We start from the raw sequence: 22,423 nt of genomic DNA on the forward strand, positions 1-22,423 counted from the left end.
CCCACCCCCCAAAGCTGCACACCTTGTGTTTTCAGAGGGAGCGTAACCCCACCCACCTACAGGCTGGATCCCTATCCTTTGATCTACCTTTTGGCTGACCAGGAACCCCTCTGTCTTGTCTGCATAAAGGTTCAGTTTATTCGTCCTCATCCAGTCCATTACCGTCACCAGACACTGATCTAGATCTGAAACAGCTTCCTAGCATTTAAATGGAAGGAAGAGAGTTGAATGTCATTGGAGAACCAGAGGGTTCAGCCATTAGTTGATCATTAAATTGCATACGAGTAAAAATAATACTTTTGAAGCACACAATTTCTTAAGGCACATGCATTGGAGAAGCCACCATAGGAAGAGGTACTCCTGACTGGGTGAGAAGAAATAACTCTTCTTCTAGGGTGGTGCTTGGAAACAATCTGTTTCCTAAGCAATTAAGAGTATTTTTTTGTAGCTTGCCAAATTGTTTTTAAACTGATTAATTTAATTGATTAAATACCAATTAAATGTTGCAACCGTAAACAACATGCATACACACATTCATGCATATACTGTACAATGCCTTCATATACAGTACATGAAATGTTAGTCTGTTTGTCTGTCTGTCTGTGTAACAAATGGAGCAGTATCTTGTGAAGGAGAAGCTGAAGGCAAATTGTTGCCCTGTTGTCCTGCTAGAAAAATCTTTTTCCAACATGATGTCCAAAAAATGCTTCTGACCTTAGGTGAACTGGTACTGTAGTTTGTCACATGGTAGCATCCACATGATACATTCTTAATATACAACCTCCCTGTACTGGAAACATGTAGGAATTGGCTCATTAATGGAATTCCTATTACAAATATTACTCTAGTCTGAAGTCAGTAAAAATTTCATCAGTTCAGTTTCTGACACTAGAGAAATGTACTGTATATAAATGAAGATCTTACACAAACCACTATACTAGGCATGTACATAACGTACTTAGATTTTAGGCTTTTAATATATGCCTTATGCCTGACCCATACGAAAAATTGTGGATAAAATCCCATTAGATTCCTGGAGCATAAACCCACAGTTGCACAAATGGTGTATGTAATCTTAGAACTGCAAAGCTGGAAGGGACCCTATGGATCATCAAGTCAAGCCCCTATTAAGGAGGCACACTGGGGAATCGAACTCCCAACGTCAGCCTCCACAGCCAGATGTCTAAACCAATGAGCTATCCAGCTATTCAGACATGGGCAAATCACACATTCAGCTGGGCAATCAATTGCACACTGAAGCATGCAACAGAAAATTGTGAAAACAGGTTAGGCAATTTTCCTTACCCAGGCAGTATTTTATAATACAATCCTTGCCCACAGATGCAAAAGGGCCTATACTGCCAGCCAATGCTAATTGTCTGAATAAGGTTATTTGATCTTTAAGAAGGTTTTAAAACAGGCATACATACACATACATTATGGCTACTAAGTTACTTAGATGGCTGAAACACATTTGGTTTAATGAAAGAGGTCCCTGCAGGTGGATTGGCCAGCATAATATTTTTAAAGTTAATACAGTATTACCGTAAATCTGAGTGCAGATGAAAACTGCAAACGGAAAGGGCCTTCTTAGGAAAAAAAAGGATCTCTGTTTTGTGAGCGAGGATAAGTAGAAACTGTCTCTCATATGCAAATATATGCATGTTTAAGTTGATCTATCAAGTGTGATTTTTCTGAAATTCACACAAAGCCAGTGACAAGCATTTTCCCTTTTCAGAGATAGAAAATAAATTTGTATGAAACAAAATATTGTACAAATGCAACCAATTTGTGGTCTGTGAGACTATTCATCAAAGTATTCCCCATCTTCCAAAGAAAAACACAAGCATCAAGGGTTTTTTTAAAAGCATTTCATAGGCTGAAATCCAGCACTAAGTCTCCCCATTAAATCAGTGGAGATTTGGTGAGTCATGTCCATAAATTTCAAGTCTACTGTAGTTGAGATTTACAACTAGATTTCAGCCATAGACAAATAAGTGTTCACCACTAAAAATGTGTATACTGTACAGTATTTTTTTAAAATGCACACAAACATATTTCAGTCAATTAAAAATGGCTGAGCACTGAACACATTAGCAAAAGTGTGATCAAAATACACACGGACTTCCATGTGAAAATGAAAAAGCTGTTGTAAGTCAATATGGAAGTTGAGTAGCACAGGAATGCCCCTGAAATTCAGGGAAATGCAAACAAAATGAAATGGACTAATTCTCACATCGCTTGCCTTCATATTGCGTCTGCAGACCTACTGCACAAAACATGCTATTGTTGTGTTGATGCACATTATCATGCAGAGCTAGCAGTAAAATGCCAGAAATCAAGATCTCCCCACCAGTCACATTTTCGATACCAGACGCTGCCAAAAAGCCTCTTTCCCTTTGAAAGGTGAGCATGTAAAACACGGGCAGCCAAGACCAGCTTGGCTTGTGGTTGTGATTGCAGGGGTCTCCTTCTATATCCCATGGTGTGCGTCTTTGAAAAGATGAGCAGCCACACAACTTGCAGCTAAATTCTTTACTTGCCTAATAAAAGCAGCTCTGCCCATGTCCAGGCTGTACAAAATACCTTCAAAAACACTGCTTAAGCTGTCGAAACAGGTGGCCCGAAACCCAACACTTGAAGAGTCCTGGCCTTATTGAATTTGTCTTAGTGAGAAACATTTGGCTGGGAGCCCAGAATGCCGCCCCGGGATGGTGGGGGCAAGAGGCGGGGGGGGGGGCCGGCAGAGCTCTGACACCAGGTTCAGGGCTTGTGAAACAGAAAAAACAAACAAAGCAGCCAATGAGAGGCAAGAGTGACTTGCTGCCTTGCACTGGCCTAGAGCCATTGACATTTGTGACCCTAAAGCCACAGGAAGTCAGGATGGAAAGGCTGAGCAATCTAGGTGCCTTGGGGGGGGTGAATCCCCTTAACAGCCCATTGTCTTTAGACTTGCATCCCATCTGCAATTAAAAACATAAGAATGGAGAAAATACACACTGGCTTGGAAGAAAAATCAACAGAAAATCAACAGAAAATGAGCACTCGTGGCTGGAATCCTGTTGCTTAGCAGAGTTAGGTTGTGGTCACACGGGCAATGTGAATTGATTTCTATTCAGGCTTTTCAAAAATGAAGTTCAGGTCACGTGTGTTCACATGCACTGAATGAAAATCCATTTATTTCAGTTTCAGTATCTACACTGCTGAAATCAGCTCATTTCCTTTCTGTTTTTTTTTTTTAAGTAAGTGGTACTTTTCCCAGGCAGAAAAGATCATCTCAGAACTACAGAGCTGGAAGGGAGACCTTATGGGTCACTGAGTCCAGCCCTTGTCAAGGAGGCACAGGGGGGAATTGAACTATCAACCTCTGGCTCTGCAGCCAGGTGCCTAAATCACTGAGCGATCTAGCAGTTCTGGCAAAAAAACAAACAAACCCTTGAGTGTCTAGGTAGGAGGTGCCATCTGTCATAATAGTCACTAGAAACCAAAGGGGAAACACGAGAGGTGACCCCAGCTGATTAATGATAAATACATGAGAAGGGGTGGGGGCAGGGGGCGGCTTCCAGCTCCTTTGCAAAGTGAAGCTCCTGGTGCATGGACCATCCCTCTACGTCCAAGCACACTTGCTCTGCACCAGCCGCTCCGTGTCTGCTGGCCTTCTGCTGCTCCACCAGCTCCATCGTCAGCCAAATGGAGAGAACGGGGTTGGTGGTCGTCATGCCAAATGTATGGATGAAGTGATGCCACAATAAACATTTTATGAAATAATTTTCAAATAATTAAAAGGAAAAACGGCAGTGCCCCTGACACCCAAAATCCACATAGGCACAAATTAAAATGACAGCAATGTTCCCATCCACAAAAACTGCATTGAATTGGATCAATTTTAAAAGTAAGGCATTTAAAAAAAAACAACAACGGCCAGTTGAAAAAAAAATTGCTTGGCAGCCCATATTTCACCCTTGCATTGTGTGAATGATAAAATCTAAATCGATTCAAATGACACTTAAATATGTTTCCTATTGCCAGGGTGACTGCAGCCAGAGGTGCATTAGAATAGGCCCAATGAGTCAGTGCGGATTTGGTGAGTCTGCTCCTCTGTATGTTCCATTGTTTCAGATAGACCTACTCTACTTGCAAACTGCTATACTGAACAACAGGAATTAAGACAGTTTATATATACCCCATCATAATTTGTCAGGTGGAAATGTTTAGCATATCACAACTGAGCAAAAAGAGTTGTATCTCAGTGTAGCAGCATAGCTACTGTGCCAGGAACAAGAGATTAAATATTTTTAGAAAATGTTCATTTCACAATACACTATTTCCCTTACTCTATTAGGGGACCTTTATGTTTAAAAGAGGCATGTGGAACTTTGTCAGCCCCAAGGGATGCTCAACCCTTTTGGATCCATATGTAAACTGGCACAAAGGTCAGGTGCTGGGTAAACGTGCCACAAATGTTCACATCCCGACTTTCTTCTTTTTGCAGGGAGAGTGGAGAAGGTCCAATAGTCAGTGGTCAAGCAAAAGCACATGCTTCCAAAGTCGTTCAGGAAGGAAAGCATTTGCCCCCCTTGATATAGCTCTTTCCTGTTTGAGGATGGACTACGTCCCAGAGTATCATCCAGCCACTGCTCAATTATGGACACCTTCATCATGTCATTATATTCCTGCATCTCAAACATAACTTTCCAAGTTCTGCATCATAGTCACAAGGAGGAGAAGTTAGCATTTTTCCTCCCCGTGGAAGATCCTGATGGTGTCTTGAATGTATGGCTCATTTCAGTACTAATGAAGGATCTCTTTTATACCTATCCAGCTGCTGTGCCACTCACCCTTGTAAGGGAAGTGTCACTGAACTGATTTAAAAGGAGGATGGCAAATGGTATATGGCAAGTGAGAATGGCAGAACTTCATACAGAGTCAAGCTACACTTCATTAACCTGTTAGCAATGATTTACATTGCCACAAATTACTTTGTCCCATATCAAGGATTCATTGCCGATAGCAGCAGAAGCTTGTGGCTGAGCATAAATATTGTTAACTGGTGAAGTGGCCAACTTCATTGAGACATCAAACAGTAAACACAAGGCATGCCTTTTATAATCTCAGTTCATGCCTACTCAGGATAGGCTGGCAAATTTGCACATTCTTGGATTAGAATACCGATGGGCGTATCCCATCATCTGGATCAGAAATAGTCTTGGGGAGGGTTGAATCAAAATTAGAAAATGGTACAGGAAAATAAACTGTATTTTCTCCAAGCCCAATGAAATCATATCTTGTTATATGTCCAGTGAACAAAGGCCTCCTTGCCTTTGCTCATGAGGTTGCAACCTTCCAGTACCCTGGCACTCTTTCTCTGTCCAAAGAACCTATCTTGCTGGGATCCTGGAACTACAAAGGGCTCCTAAGAAGGAGGGACAAAGAATACTGACGCATCAGCAGAGCTGGCCAGGACATTTTGATGCAAATGTTTCCACTTCCCCTAAATTAAAGGGACAAAAGCCAGCCAATTTGGTATATTACAAAGACAAGCCCATCTCTCTCTCTCTCCTTCCTAGCAGCAGTAAAATTCAATAAAACAAATTAAATAACTTAACAATTTGCTGTCATTTCATACTATCCACACAGTATGGCTTTTAGGTGGTTTACTCATTCTGTCTAATGGTAGGGCCAACCCTGCTGATCAGCTCCCATTCGGATGATTTTTTCCTCTATCCATTTAGAGTTATGACCAGTTCTAGCCGCAAAATGTTGCTTCAACTTGTGGCCGGAGCTTCCATTTATGAACACAAAAAGCCAGGGGGAAAAGGCGGGAAATTCAAATTTCTAACTGTAGGTGGCGACAAAGCTGCTTCTTTGTAGCTCTTTCGCCCAGCAGTTAGAGAGCTTGGGACTGCCTCCTTCTGCTTCTGAGAGTCTGTGTGTGTGTGTTTGTAGGAAGGCTTCACGCTGCCTGGTAAGGTAAAGTGCTATTTTTCCTGCTTTTTAAAAACTGTTCTGGGTGTTTTTGCAGCATGGTTTCGGGCTGGGGAGGGTTATGTTTCTGTGCTGTGTTGTTGTTTTGTTTTTTTGGTGATTTTTTTTTTTTTTTGCAGTCCCAGTGCCTTCGGGGCTTGCTTTGCTGTTTATTTTTGGTTTGGGTTTTTTTTAAAAGCCCCAGCCACGGAGCTTGCTTCACTGTTTATTTTTGTTTTCCTTTAAAAAAAAAAAAGCCCGAGCACCTTCCGACTGGTCTTGCTGTGCGCTTAATTTTTTTTTCTGGAATGGATTAATCACGTTCCAAGAAATGGTGCTTCGACTTACGACCATTTTTAGTTACGTCCATCTTCTGGAACGGATTATGGTCGTAAGTCGAGGCACCACTGTAATCCTGATACACTTGAGAAATCAGGTCTCTTAAGGGCACATATGTTGTATTCAGATGTTCTACTATCACAAGAGGAAAGAAAGCAAAAACAAGAATGATAGTTTTTTTCTCCGCTCCATCAGTATTCTTAGCACTTATGTTTGGGGTAATCTTCAGAAGCAGGAAGTCTTTCCACATGATTTAGAACCCAAAGACTGGAAAAGTGACCCATGCACCGAGGCCTAGAGGATTCTGATCATAATAGTCCAAAGAGAAACTTTTCCACACTCTGTCACACAAACTACAGACACTGAAGTGCTCCCTGATCTTTTAACCAGAGATGACGAAGATTGAATCTAAGATCTTTTGCATGAAGATACAGAAGTAAACACTCCTTTATTTCATCCTTGTGTGTGAAAATAAGAAACCACAATTTTATCCTCACCTGCAAGACAGGTAAATACTTTCTGGTGTTCCTCATGAGAGCCCTTCCATTTGGGAGAACGAGTTTTGCACAAACTGATAAACTTGTACAAAATTCTGTAACATGGGTAAACAGTGGAAACCACAAAAGCATCAGCCTTGATACAGAGTGTGAGGCCCCCAAGGTGGAGACCTATGTAGGAGTGCCGTCGCTCCTGTCGCGGGCCCAACACACCCAGACATCTCCCCCTCCTTCACCACCGTGGCGGGAAGATAAAGAGGTAGAGACCCCTGATTGAGGGAAGATCAACCAGGAGCTGAATAGAATAAACAAAGGGGTAGATACCAGCGACCTGGAGCAGGTGCTGAAAGAGTTAACCCCTACCCAGAGACCTGGTTGAGTTTTGGCGGGAAAGGAGAGGGAGGAGATAGAGGCTGGGCTGGGAGATATAAGGGAGAAGAAGGAAGAAATCCCAGGCGGCTGGGAATGGATCTGGGTGGAGGATCCGTGGACCGGCAAATGGGAGCAGGTGAGAGTGCCCCATGAGGAGGCCGAAAGAAGGAGACGCCAAGGGCTAAAACCCTGACCCTCGTATTGGGGGGAAACCGAGGCCAAAGAGTGGTGCCGTAAGCTAAGGGAAGAGAGGGAAGCAGTGGCCAAGGAATTAAAACGTAAAAAGGCATGGCATCTTGCGGAGTTACAAAAGATGGGAGTTTTGGTTGGCAGACACCGCAGATGGGTCACCCTTATGGGGGTGGAACGATGACGAGGAAACCCTGCCCTTGATCCCCGTCGAAGAGGAAGTGGGAGATGTGCCGGTGCCTGTGAAGGAGCTAACAGCACCGTGGACTATGGTAAATAGTAACCCGTTCATGGATAACTTATGGACACCCTTGCGGCCACGGTTTGAGCCACAAGAGACTTTAAACCCCGTTGGGATAGATGTTCCAGTTAATGTTGGTGTTACAATAAATACTGAAGCTGTTGATTTTCCACATCCGTCTCGTCCTTTATTGGGTGTGACAGAATCCCGTAATACTGAACCCTCACACAGAGGTAATTTAGATTTGCACACACAATTTTAGAAGCATCAATTGGGCTGTTTGTGTCTTTTTGATCAATCAGCTGGTCCTTCTGTGCTTCTTGTGGTTTTCATGCTTTGCTTCGTAAGGGGAAAAGACAGTAGTTTTAGAGATAAATTTTGAGCAATTGAGAGAAACCAATTTTTAAAAAACACTCCTTCTTAAAGTTCTTGCAGCAGCAGAAACAGCTCTCAAAAAAAGCTAGCAAGTCCTTCAGAACTTGATTCAATGTGTCAAAACAGCCTATCTTATTGAAAACAATCTTGGTGATTAAAAAACCCCTACATCCCTACATGCAAACCATGTGCTCAACCTGAACCATAGAGTCCAGAGTACAGGCACAAGCTGTGGGGGCATCTTTGGACAAGATTCCACCTCCAGAGCCAACTGGCAATCCACCATTATACAGAGCTGTTGGTGTTTACATTCCAGCTAGCCTGGCTGAATAGAAGAAACGTTTATGTGAGAGTAGTCAATTATTAAACGAACGGAGGAACTGCCAAAACTGGCAACACAGTCAGGCAATTGCAGTTCCAGAGTCGCATAAACAATCCCAAGCAGTGAATGAACTTCCAGCATTGTCGCAGAGTTATGTTGAGATTCTGGTTGCTAAATCACTTGGCAACGGATGCTGGTTCTGGTGTGCAGCTGTGTTCTGTGCAAGCAGTAATAGCAAGGCCTGTCTTTGCAGGGACACTACCTTACACAGAAGGCAAAACACGCACGCATGCACACACGCACAGACCACATTTGCAGGGAGTGGAGAAAAAACAGCTGCTGCTACCTGATTTAGCAGCAAACATGCTGGAACAGCAGGAAGGCTCTCCAAAAGCAGTCTGACAGGCAATGTTGTTAGACAGCCACCCTCACCCACATATACAACAAAGCAGCTTTTCAGGGGTTTCTCTAAAGCTAATTAATTTCCAAAGCAGTGTTTGGAGACAAGAATTTCTGGGTTGCCCCCCCTCTCCCACCCTTCTACTTCTGTAGCAGAGTGGAAAGGTTTATTTAGCCAGCAGTGAGAAAGGACTTACAAATGCTTCCTTTCCATCCCTGCAGGGAGAGTCACACCAACCAAAAGGAGATTTAATTAGCAAAATCTCGTTAGGCAAACGAAATTATGCGTAAGACAATCCTCCTCTGGACAGGGGGTATGATTAAACAAAGCCATTAATTGAAAAAGTAGCTTCAGTAGCTCAGCTATTCCATTCATCCTCTGAGCAGGCTCCATATTATTTCTTCAGGGTTGAGTTGAGTAGACTCTTTCCTGAGTTTAATGGAAAGGTTTCAGAAATGTGGGGGAGGAGGAAATCAGGATTCCAGATTTGTGGTTTTCCTTTTTTTTTCAAACATCTCATCAGCAAGCTCTCCTTGCCAGATTTCGGTTAAAGTGGCTTGATTGCATAATGCGTATTTGCATAATGTAAATTGCAATCTACTATTGCACGAGATAAGAAATGTAGAATAACCATTTTTAAAGGGGGGGGAATTCCCCACTCCACAAAAAATTTGACATTTAGCAGGCAAAATTTGCTGCTGGAAAAAAGAGAGAGCTTTATAAATGAGGCTGCCACGTGCACCATTCGAAGAAGCTGATTAAACCAGAACAGTAGTAGCCAAGTCCACACAAGCATACAAATTACCCTTGGGTCCCTTAATCACAAAGGTAGTTTAACCCAGAAAGTGTTTCATTTCACGTTGGCTCCACCAGTAGAATGCAGAAGGCCCTAAAATCAGATTAGGTGAATTGCAATCTGACTGATCAGGAAGACATCTGACACATTCAAATACCCAGAGGTCTAATAAAAAGGACGAGGGATATTACTGGCCAAAAATAGTTTATTTGAAAGAAACAGTTTTTCAGAAGTTGAGGTGGCGGCCTTGCTCCAAGACATCATGATCAGGAGATCCAAATAAGGTTTGTGTTACTCTTCTCTTCACCCTTCATGAGTACTGCACCTCTTTTGTATTGCAAGCTCTGTTTGCAACGTTATACAAAACAAGCCCCACTAAGTCCAAAACACATCATTATCACTTCTTTGCACACCAGACATGTCCTTTAAAACGTCCAGCACAGTCCCCTCTATGCTTGGGAGCATCCCATTTTCTTTTTGCTAATTTATTCTGTGCAAGGAGGGAGTGCTCAATCATTTTACAACGGTCCACCACATGCTGTACATGAAAAGGGTCCCAATTTCTTTTTTTAGTATCTACTAAAGGCATCCATAACATGAAAGATCTCTGGCTGAGACCTTGGACAGCCGTTTTCTAGTGAACGTGTGTTCTACTTTATAGAGGGCAGTCCTCTGAAAGGCCATCCTTAATTTTAAAGTCTGGTTTAGCGGCAAGGAGAAAGGAGCCCCTTTAAGCTGCTCATCCATAGTGAGCAAATGCCCGGCAGCCCTGGAGGCCACCTGGCTTGCAGCCTTCTCCGCTTCACTGAGCTCTACTATACTTCTATTTAAATTATAAGAAAGGTTTCCAAAACTCCAACTAAATATAAGCGTTGCCCCTTTTTGAAAAAGAGATTCATATTGATTTTTTTAAAATTATGTGCAAGCAGCCGCTCTAAAGCCACTGCTAATTAGCATAGACATTTTTAGTCTGACTTGGTTTGCTACTTTTTGCAGGCAGTTATAAACCTTGCCCCTGTTTGACCTTTTGGAAAAATTCTGGAAAGGGCTTTATTTATCAAGTTTATTCCTGAGAGAACCTCCAAGTTGCCCTGAAAGGGTGGACCATGGTGGACCTTCTTTAGGAGAGGCCCCCTTTGAGAACACTAGCCGCTGCAGGGGCCCATTGGGGGGGATTTTCTCCTTGTGGCTCCCAGCCTGTGAAACAGGGACTGCTACATACTTACCACAGCTGGGATCTGTTTTCACTTTGATAGTCTTTAGGAAGGGCACAGGGACCCCTTTTAAAAAATAAATAACATTAATTTTAATGGCTGTTAAGGGTCTTTACAGTAGCATTGGTTTTATTAGATGTTCATGATTTTTATAGTTGGACTTGCTTTACTTCTTTTTATAGTTGTACAAAAACTGCAAGAGCACAACTCTGTAACGGAAAGGCAAGATGAAAATAGCAGGGGTGAGGACTCGTGACTCGAGACTTGCCATCAAGGCGCCCTTAAGTTGCACCAGCGACTTGACTTGGACTCGACTTGGTTTCTCCCCCCCCAATGACTCGCACTTGACTTGCGACTCAGAAGCATTTGTCCAAGTGGCTTGTTCAGTCCCCCCACCCCTCCAGTACCTACGTGCTCCTGCCGCCACTGCCACTACACGCCACGGTCCTCAGAAGAAAGCAGCAGCCTTGTTTTTTCTTCCAGGAGCCCAACCCGCCACTTCTGGGCATGCTCAGACTTCGGAGCATGCCCACAGTCAGCAGGCTTGGCTCTTGCTTCTGGGCATGCCCAGAAGCGGCAGGCGTGGTTCCTGGAAGGGAAGTCGAGCCTAGTGCTTGTTTCTGACAACCGTGGTGTGCAGTGGTGGCAGGGGCCTGGGGGTTGGTGGCAGGAGCAGGGGAGGTGCTGGAGGGTAGGATGGTGGGGGCAGGAGCAGATAGACAAGCCTGCTGCTTCTGAGCATGCATATGCTGCTTCTAGCCCCCTCCTGGCCTGTGAGACTTAGGACTTGGACTTGAGTCCTGGGATTTGGGACTTGGTACCAAAGGCTTGGGACTTGGACTTGAGACTTGGTATCAAAGACTCAGACTTGAGACTTGGTATCCAAGACTTACCAACATCTCTGAGAAACAGAAAGGAAGAGGAAGAGAAACCACAGTTTCCCCCCTTACTGTCTTCTACATTTCATGTGCGCAGGTTGAACATCTGCAGAAGGATGACTAAGGTACCATAAAATTCACAGGTTGTCATCTGTTAGGGAACAGCAGGCAAGTTCTTTTTTACCGTCTACGGTATTTTGTAAGAAAGTCATGTTTTTCTGCTGGATATTTTTTGCCAAAAGAACAAAGCCCACTTTGCCTTTAAAATCAGCCCAGGACAGGCTTCTGCAGAAGCAATGAGCATGAGATATAGCCAGCAAAACGCCTTCAGCAATGTGTAATTGTGAGGTTGGGAAGGAGCGAGTCTTGGTGTGAAAACAGGGATATGACAAATATGTAAGAGCATCCTTATTTTCATCTATGAAGTGCTGGAAGCTATAAATTTTCACATTAATTCCCCAATTTTTAAGCACCTATTAAACTGTAGCATTAATACACACTTCGTATAAAGAAGGGAGAAAGTTCATTTCTAACAGTACTGTCATTACCTATATTGCCCTTTTTGATTTCTCTGAATATTTTGACTTGATGCCCTAATCGGTACTATTTGAATTTAGTTTCTTAGCAACTGAAAAATAAGTATTTTGCTGGGATGGGGATATATTGGCAAATGCAACTCTTAAAATCTCACTGTCCCACTTCAAATATAAAATTTGGAGCTGGGATGAAGATTAAAAAACAGAATTTAAAAGTCTTCTCTGTTGACTTGCATACATGAACTACTTAGAAATAAAATACACTGGTGCCTCGCTTAATAGCGATAATCCGTTCCAGGAAAATCGCAGTTAAGCGAAAACATCGTAAAGCGAAAATAAAAACCCCACTGAAACGCACTGAAACCCGTTCAATGTGTTCCAATGGGGTAAAAATTCACCATCCAGCGAAGATCCTCCATACGGCGGCCATTCTCGCTGCCAGATCAGACATATCAAGGAACGGGTGCAGCTGGCGCACTAGTTTGAATTGTGCAAAGAAACTCCCAACCATGGCCAAAATCTAAGCATCCAGGCTCAGGGATGAATCCAGCCCCCCCCCAAAGCTTCACACCTGTGTTTTCAAAGGGAATCTAACCCCACCCACTACAGGCTGGATCCCTATCTTTTGATCTGCCTTTTGGCTGACCAGGAACCCTCTTGTCTTTTCTGCATAAAGTTTCAGTTTATTCATCCTCATCCAGTCCATTATTGTCACCAGACACTGAACTAGATCTGAAACAGCTTCCTAGCATTTAGATGGAAAGGAGAGATAGAGTTTCAAGTAGAAGTTAAATAGCATAGGGGACAAAACAGAACCCTATGGGTCACTCCAGGTCAATGGCCAGCGTGTCAAAACAGGAGTCCACAGCAATGAACATGTCTACATGGTATGATCTGAGATCATAGGAATTAACCCCCAAATTAGGGTCCCTAGGTGCACCTGGAGTACGGACAATGACCCCTGGCTTTTCCGATGACCTGCAGGAAATAGACGACGTGTGCAAGACAGCTGTCATCGACATGGAACTGAGTAGACTGCAGATGGACATTTTTGCCCTGCACGAGACGAGATTGCCAGACATGGGATCTGTCAAAGAAACAAACTTCTCATTGTGTTCGCGAAGGCTTTCACGGCTGGGATCTAATGGTTGTTGTGGTTTTTTTCAGGTTATTTGGCCGTGTTCTGAAGGTTGTTCTTCCTAACGTTTCGCCAGTCTCTGTGGCCGGCATCTTCAGAGGACAGCACTTCAGTGAAGATGCCGGCCACAGAGACTGGCGAAACGTTAGGAAGAACAACCTTCAGAACACGGCCAAAGAGCCCAAAAAAACCCACAAAAACCAAACTTCTCATTCTTCTAGCAGGGAAAACCATTGAATGAGACCAGAGAACATGGTGTTGGCTTTGCCGTCAGGAATACTCTGCTGAGATACATTATTCCACCTGCTGTGGGAAGTGAAAGAATCCTGTCTCTGAAGCTCCACTCATCAGCGGGACCGGTCAGCCTCATCAGTGCATTTGCACCAACACTGTCGTCCACAACAGAAGTCAAAGACAAATTCTATGATGATCTGGCAGCTACTATCAAAAAAATCCCTGAGAGAGAGCTGTTGTTCATTCTTGGAGACTTTAACACTAGAGTTGGTGCTGATCACAATTCTTGCCCCACTTGTCAAGGCCGTTTTGGCACTGGGAAGATGAACGAAAATGGCCAATGCTTCCTGGGGTTTTGCTATTATTATGGCCTCTGTGTCAGCAACATGTTCTTTAATACGAAGCTTCAACACAGAGTCTCTTGGAGACATCCAAGATCGAAGCATTGGCATCAGCTCAATTTGATCCTCACTAGATGCTCAAGCCTTCCTAGTATTACAATTACACGCAGTTATTAGGGTGCTGATTGCAATACTGATCAGTCCCTAGTGTGTAGCAAAGTTAAACTGCAAATAAAGAGATTGTATCATACGAGAAAGGAAGACCATGTATTGACATCAGCAAGACTCGCAATCAGAGAAAAGTGGAGGAATTTGCCCAAGCGCTTGAGAAAACCCCTCCAGGCCTGACGGATGCAAATGCACCTGAACAATGGGAACATTTCAAGAATGCTGTTTATAACACCACCTTTGGCAAGAAGACCAAAAAGACGGCAGATTGGTTTGAAGCCCATTCGGAGGAGCTGATGCCAGTCACTGAGGATAAGAGGCGAGCTCTGGCAGCATACAAAGCCTGTCCTAGTGAGTACAACTTGCAGGCTCTTCGACTTGCTCATAGCAAAGTCCAACAGGCTACCAGGAGATGTTCCAATGATTATTGGCTTCAGCTCTGGTCTCAGATACAGACAGCAGCAGACACAGGTAACAAGAAGGGAATGTATGACGGTATCAAGCAGGCTTTAGGTCCAATACAAAAGAAATCTGCTCCTTTGAAGTCTGCTACAGGTGTGATTATCCAGGATCGAGCACAGCAGATGGACCACTGGGTGCAGCACTACTCTGAGCTGTATTCCAGAGAGAATGTAGTAACCAAAGAGGCACTAAATAACATTGAGTGCCTGCCTGTCTTGGAAGAGTTGGACAGCGAAGCAACTTTAGCAGAAATAAAAGGGGTCTTGGATTCCCTCAAGGGACCTGGGAAGGATAACATCCCTGCTGAAATGCTGTAAAGAGATCATCACTGTATGAAATCTTTTGTCCAGCTGAAATGCATGTGGGACTTTCTCTTCGCTGATGATGCAGCCGTTGCCCACTCTGCTGAAGACCTCCAACAACTCATGAATTGTTTTAGCAAAGCCTACCAAGACTTTGGATTAACAATCAGTCTGAAGAAAGCACAAGTCATGGGCCAGAGCGTGGACTCACCTCCCTCTATTACCATATCCACACAAGAATTGGAGGTTTTTCATGACTTTGTGTACCTTGGCTCAATGATCTCTGACACTCTCTCCCTAGATGTCGAGCTGGATAAACGCATTGGCAAAGCAGCTACCATGTTCTCTAGACTCAAAAAGAGAGTACTGGCTTAATAAGAAGCTGACAGCATATACCAAGATCCAGGTCTACAGACCCTGTGTCCTGAGCACACTCCTGTACTGCAGTGAGTCCTGGACTCTTTGTGCACAGCAGGAGAGGAAGCTGAACACGTTCCATATGCGTTGTCTCCGACGCATTTTTGGTATCACCTGGCAGGACAAAGTTCCAAATAGAGGAGTCCTAGAACAAGCTGGAATTTTTAGCATGTATACATTACTGAAACAGCAATATTTACATTGACTTGGGCATGTCGTGAGAATGGCTGATGGTCAGATTCCAAAGATCTCCTGTATGGAGAATTAGTGCAGGGAAATCACCCCAGAGGGAGACCACAGCTGTGATACAAGGATATCTGCAAGCAGAATCTGAAGGCCTTAGTAATGGACCTCAACAGTTGGCAAACCTTGACATCTGAGCATTCAGCCTGGAGGCAGGCAGTGCATCATGGCCTCTCCCAATTTGAAGAAACCCTTGTCCAGCAGGCTGAGGCAAAGAGGAAGACCTGAAACCAGCAAAATCAGGGAGCTGGACAGGGGAAGGGATTGTCACTCTCGAATTGGCCTTCTCGGCCACACTAGACACCGTTCCAAGTCCTCAATACAGATCACGTTACCATAGTCTCTTGAGACTGAAGGATGCCTAATCTAGAGTCCCCATACTAATCCCCAAAATTTCAGGTAGAAAGAAAAAAAACTGAATAAGGGCCTTCAAAGTTTATCCTCATTATAAGTTTGTTGTAGGGTGTGATCACAAAAGAAAAGCTAAATAAGAACCCTTAATACAAAAAGAATACACATATTATATACAAACTATTCCAAGATGTTCATTACTATTGGATAAATACATGTTTATTTGGTAATGCTGTGGCACCTCTTAATGTTGACATAGTTTAGGAACTCAACACAGTTTAAAATTAGCTGGATTGCAGGTGAGTAGTGTTGGGTCACTTTGCAATATTAGGCTTACAGACCTGATCTGGGGCTGAGGCTCACTGGCATTCTCAGTCAAAAATCCCTCAGCTCCCAACAAAGGTCAACTAAAAGCTTTATGGTCCATGGATTTCCATGCAGCCTGATGGCACTTTTAAAGGGTCAAAAACTAAGCTAAATAAATACATTTTCCATCAGGAAAAGACTTCCAAATTTTCTTGCACAGCCTCTCTTCTTAAAAGCTAAATCAATACAGCACACAGCAGGCAAGCTTAAGCTGTTACTAGTGCTTTGTGATGCTGGTAGTAGGTGGGGGCTCATACGGCTGTCTTGATGTATTTGTTTCTCACATTTTTGACCACCCAATAACTGGAGTTCTCTGGCTGATATACAGGTAAAGTATGAGAATAAGAGGTGACAAAAACATACACCACCACCCCCCCCTTTTAACAGTGCCATATTGCTAGATATACTGTATGGACTTGTGAGTTTTACCCTGGCTCTTTCCATAGGATTTCCTGTATCAAAGCAACCTGGATCCAGTTTGATGAACAATACTGCTGGGATAGCATTGCATGGCCAGCACACGAACTCAGAGACTCACAGGATCCATTCCATTATCCAGTCATTATTGACCTCCTTGAAAGGAGAATTTTAGCGTAACAAGGACCTACCTGATGTTTGCACACACAGAGAGACAGCATGTTATTTAAAACACACACACACACACATACACACACATACACACATACCCCAATTAAGCTCCAACAGACCTCCTGTAAAGAGAACTCTGCTGGAACTCTGGCTAGCAATTGCAAAAATATAAAGAGAACGTTTCTGGAACCTTCTTGCCAAACTCAGGAGAGAACTGCCCTCTTTGCTTTATGGCCTGTATCTAAATTGGCTGGACCAGAGATACATAAAAAGCCAAGAGTTAGCCCTCTTTCCTTCCTTTTTTATGTGTACATCATGAAGTCACAGAATGTGATTCTTGCATTTCGAAAACAATATGGAGCCCAAGCCAGATCAGGAATTTCTCCTTCTCCTTCTGACACTCGTAAGATTTAAGCCAGAACTTCAATTTGGGGGGTGGGGGGGGAGTATAACAGAACAGTTCCATTAGAGGGAGGGGCTACATTACCCATTGGTCATTGTTTTTCACAGACAATATGTCATTCATTACTAATGAATAATACAATTCATTATTCACAAGTTATTCTTAACCTTATCTTATTTTTACAATAACAACAAAATAATAAAAAGGGTCCACAAACACCAAACAGCAAAGTTCACATTTCAGAAATATTGAGGAAACATTATTCATTATGTCAAAATTCTATCAGTTATTATCATTAAAATACTGAAAAGTAACCATGCTAATTTCTGCCCCCCCCCAAAAAGTAATTATTACTGTTCTTACTTTTAACACAATTATCTCCAAGCTCTGATTTGGGAATTGGTATTCCTCCATTATCACTGGTGGCTTACACTCTTCATCTACACCATTTAAATCCTCCCTTCTCGCATGACAAAGAAAGAAGATAAATAGGTCAGGATCCCCTGATCTTACAATGGGTTGTATACTCTCAACTCTCACCCTTGATTTTTACTTACACACATGAAACAAGATTTATGGACTTTTATCCCGTAATAACCAATAGTTTAAGCAGGCCTTAATCCTTATTGTCAAGTTCCTACAGTGGACCCTCTACAGTGGTGCCTCGCATTACGATGTTAATTCGTTCCAGCGAAATCGCTGTAGAACGAAAACGACATAATGCGAAATTTAAAAGCCCATAGAAACACATTAAAACCAGATTAATGCGTTCCTAGGGGCTTGAAACTCACCGTCCAGCAAAGATCCTTCATAGCGCAGCCATTTTCGCTGCTTATGCAGCGAGGAATCTGTCCCAGAAAAGAGCGGGGAGCCATGTTTTTTTTCCCGGCGGCCATTTTGAAACCGCCAATCAGCTGGCCGAAAATCATCATAGGAAACGCAAAGCGATTTTGTCGCAAAACTGAGCGCTCGTAATGCGAGGCACCACTGTACTTAAAGAATTAATCCGTTTTGGAACGGTGGCTGCAGGTCGAAAAGTCTGTAAGTCGAGGCTCCATTGACCTACAATGCATTGAAAACCAATTAATCCGTAACCGGCCATTTTTGTTCCATTTTGGTTTTTTTCTGGTCTGTAGGTCGATTCTCCGGCTGCAAGTCGAACCTAAATTTTGCAGCCGGAGAAGTCTGTAACTCGAAAAGTCTGTAAGTGGATCCATCTGTAAGTTGAGGGTCCACTGTACATTGAGGAATGACTGCCAAGCTCTTCTTTCCCTCTTCAGTTGAAATGAATGGTAAAAATGTAGGGAGGAAGAGGCTGAAATCCTATTGCACAGCTCCACAGGCACAATAAGCAACGGTGGCAAAATTAGGGAAAGCAATGCAGAGTGGAAGTCCTCTTCACAAAGCATTTCCACTTGTGTGCCATGCGACTGGTAAAATGGGACTCACACAGTCCATTGTGCAACATTATTCTCCGATTCAGCAGGTGGATAACTTTATTCATGGTAAGTCTGACTTTTTGGAGTCTGCTAATTCAATTTTATTATTTAGAGAAATAAAAGGTAAGAACTGAATTGTGTTCCCCAAGCTCTACAATGCCTAAGGGCAAAAAGAGTGAAGACATTGCTTCTTCCACAAAACAGCAAAAGTAAAATAAGGTCTGTTACAATACTTTAATGGCTGAAATCTTATTGTGCAACTTACTCTGCACAACTTGGATGACGTCCTAAGCCAGGGCCTTTTCAAGGCAATTTAAAAGCATCCTACTCCCTTCCCACCAGGTTCTCGAGAACCCTAGGTAGCCTCTTCAGCCTGGGGAAGCCTCCAGGAGCTGCAGAACAGAATATGAAGATATTTAAAGCAAGAAAATCATTCTCTATCCTACTCCATGGCTTCCCCAAAACCTGCACATGGGTTGAAATTTTTTTTAATTGCCCCCAAATTACTGTAGGATGGCAACAGCTGATAACATCATCCAAGCTGCATGGTGCAACTCTGACAACAGGATTTGAGCCACTATGTGCAATAAGAAAAATAGAAAACCTCAAGCTATGTTACTGCTCAGTGATAGTGATGGTCTTTATAAATCTACATTTGGGATTGTTAAAGTAAATGTTGAAGTGCCACAAATAATGTGTTTATTCTATAACTTCAGCAGAGAGACTGGATTGAGCTGAACAACATGTTTGAAAATTCTGCTTAAACTTGAACTTTCTTTTTAAAAGGTGTGTATTCAATTATTTGGTTTCTTTAAAAAAAAATAGAACAGAAATGCTTTGGTATACCAGAATTAAAGATATGTGGTAGGACTGCCTTGCCCCTGCCACCTTTTGAATACATTTAAAAAGAAAATAGTCCGAATTAGAATGTATTAAGAATATTAAAACCCAGTCATTCATTACAAAATCAAATATACGTTGCTTGAGTAGGGAGAAGTGTTCCAGTCATGCTGGCTTATTTTCTTGTTCTCCTGCATGAAGGGAGGGATGACTCTGAATAGGGTCAGCCTCTGCTCTCTGTGTGGACTCTCCACATGTGTCAGTACGCTGAAAAATCAGCACCTTGGTTCACAGAGAAGACCCTTCTGGACAGCAGAAGCTCTCCTTTTCAGAGTTATTGCTCTTTATATGCAGGAGAGTTCCCACAACTAAAACAGGACTGGAGTGCTCCCCTCTTAAGGTAAAGTTAAAGGTTCCCCTTGACAATTTTTGTCCAGTCGTGTTCGACTCTAGGGGGCGGCGCTCATCCCACTCTTCAAGCCATAGAGCCAGTGTTTGTCTGAAGACAATCTTCCGTGGTCACATGGCCAGTGCGACTTAGACACGGAACGCTGTTACCTTCCCACCGAGGTGGTCCCTATTTATCTACTTGCATTTGCATGCTTTCGAACTGCTATGTTGGCGGGAGCTGGGACAAGCGACAGGCGCTCACTCCGTCGCGTGGATTCGATCTTATGACTGCTTGGTCTTCTGACCCTGCAGCACAGGCTTCTGCGGTTTAGCCTGCAGCGCCACCACGTCCTTGCTCCCCTCTTACCATTGGATAAGTACTGTATATTCAGTTTAGTAACAAATGCATAACACATTCCACTGAAGAATGCATTCCACATAGGTTTGTGCCATATTTCCATCAATTATCATTTCTGCTGAAGGGGAGACAGGATGTGTGTGTCCCAAGATTCCCTTTGAAAGAATTCTTAAGCTTTAATTATTATTATTATTTTTTGGTACTATTTCACTTCTTTGCTATTTCTCTTAGCAATTCCTAGATACTATTTCCCTCACAAAAGGCAGTTGTTCTTGTTGGCTAAAGGATCCAGGCAATTAGGAATCTTATAGTCACTGTGATGACACTATGGTGTCATGTACATTATCAGAGATGGCCATGTAATGAGGCCATGAAGCCAAAAAGGAGGAATGTCATTGGTTCAGAGTTTTGCTTTCATTTCACATGCCCCAAACTATTGCCAGTAAGGGGAAGGTTGTATTTCATGGAGGCTGAGATTCTCATGAAATACACTGGCCTCTTTCAGGTTAATTCATAATTCCATGTTGAGCCCACTCTGTGAGCAACTATTCATTATTCTGGATTCTGAAAAGCGAAGAGTTGCTCACAAATTCTCTTCCAAAATATGATTACACAGGAGAAATACTGCTCAAAAGAAAATGTATAAATGGTAATATTTCATTCTCTCCTCTCTCTCTCTTTTAGCTTCACAAAACAAGAGGATTCAATATGGATCTAGAGCAATCACAGATGGAAAATATACAATTGCTAATTTAACTTATTATGCAATTAAAACATAATCAAAACAAAATACATATGTAATAGCCTTTCTAGCTAGCTATTATGCAACTTCACATGTGAATGAATTCCAACAAAGCAGACATTGCTGCTACTACATGCTCAGTTTGTTTGATGGCATCTGGGAACATCACTTCTCAGTGAAAGTATGGAAAATCTGGTACACAGAAATTATATCTTGTAATACAACAAGGGAAGGGAGCAATTTGGCTTTGCTTTCTCTTTATTCCCACCACTGTCAAGTCAGCCACTGCCAGCTAGAAGCCTTGCTTTTGGTGGAGAGACTAATTCAGATGAATTTTGATATCCCTCTTAATGTTCCAGCCCCATTTGTTCATGTTGCCAGTAGTCCTTCTATCAATATACCCTTTCTTCATCCGATAGTATGGTTGGTTAAGCCAACACAGCCAGCTGGAAGGCCATTACGGTCAAGTACATGGAGGTGTGCATCGTGCTGCAAATAAAGGATTGCATGAAGACTCCAAAATAAAACAAAATTTTAGTCTGCAAACAAGCATGTCAGCAGCTAGCACCGCTCTGTGACGTACTAAAATTAATAAATACAGGAAGTGGAAGAAGTTATGGACTTCCATAACGTCCAATATTTCATAGACAAAAACAAGGATCAGGTACAAGCAACACATGCACTGAGTTCAGAGCTTGGAAAAGTTACTTTTTTATATCACAAAGCATGACATTTCCCAGCCAGCACGAAGTCCAAATAAGTAGCTTTCCAAACTGTGTTGACAAAGCCATCTTTCTCTTTTGCTGCCTGAAGCTGACACAAAACTGCACTGTCCCCACCGGCTAGAGCCAATACTTTAAAGATATAAGCAAGGGTGCTCCAAAATCTGTAATCAAATGATTCCTTTATTAAGTCAATCAAAAAGTTTTTAAAATGCATGAAAGCTTTTAACACTTATCTGATAAAGACATCTCAAAATCTAGCATACGCCCTGTGCTCTTCTGGCAGACATAGTAAAAGTATTACTTTTCTAAAAGTGTTGAACTTTTTCTAATGGCTGACACAACTAACATTGCTTTTTGTACTACATTTGAGAAGTATTGGTACAGCATTGAGACACCAATACATACCTCCAGATATTCAGCCTTCCACCATGATGCCACCTAAAGCAAATTGCTTCAGTTTGCTGCACAAAAAGGGAAATCCCTGGGATCAAAATCATAAAATACCTGCCATCCACTATGGTCTCTCTTTGCTTCTTCCTAGGGTCTTGCCAGATGACATGAAGTGGCAAAAACAGTGTAAGTGTGAAAATGTGTAAAAAAGAAAAAGCATGGCTTTCACTGGAATTATGTCTGGATTGTAAACAACAGCTTCCTTTACCCATCTAATTCCAGAGATCTGCATAACAAAGGAGATCACATCACTGAGGAAAAAACATGGTCAGAGCACGATAGAGTTTTTTGACTCTTATGTTACAATAAGCTTGTCGGACTTGACATAACAACAACAACAACA

At 42.6% G+C, this 22,423-nt stretch overlaps 1 protein-coding gene and 1 long non-coding RNA gene across 11 annotated transcripts in view; one reads left to right on the forward strand and one right to left on the reverse strand.

The window, feature by feature from the left end:
• Positions 1-22,423, reverse strand: part of PKNOX2 (PBX/knotted 1 homeobox 2) — a 529,964-nt gene that overhangs the window by 368,731 nt on the left and 138,810 nt on the right. The window lies entirely within an intron of this gene.
• LOC144584200 (uncharacterized) lies at positions 330-20,965 on the forward strand. The gene is made up of 3 exons (XR_013538302.1): positions 330-368; positions 19,292-19,361; positions 20,848-20,965. It is a non-coding gene; the product is annotated as an uncharacterized LOC144584200 (long non-coding RNA).

Source organism: Pogona vitticeps, chromosome 8 (genome assembly GCF_051106095.1).
Source record: "Pogona vitticeps strain Pit_001003342236 chromosome 8, PviZW2.1, whole genome shotgun sequence".
Classification (NCBI taxonomy): domain Eukaryota; kingdom Metazoa; phylum Chordata; class Lepidosauria; order Squamata; family Agamidae; genus Pogona; species Pogona vitticeps.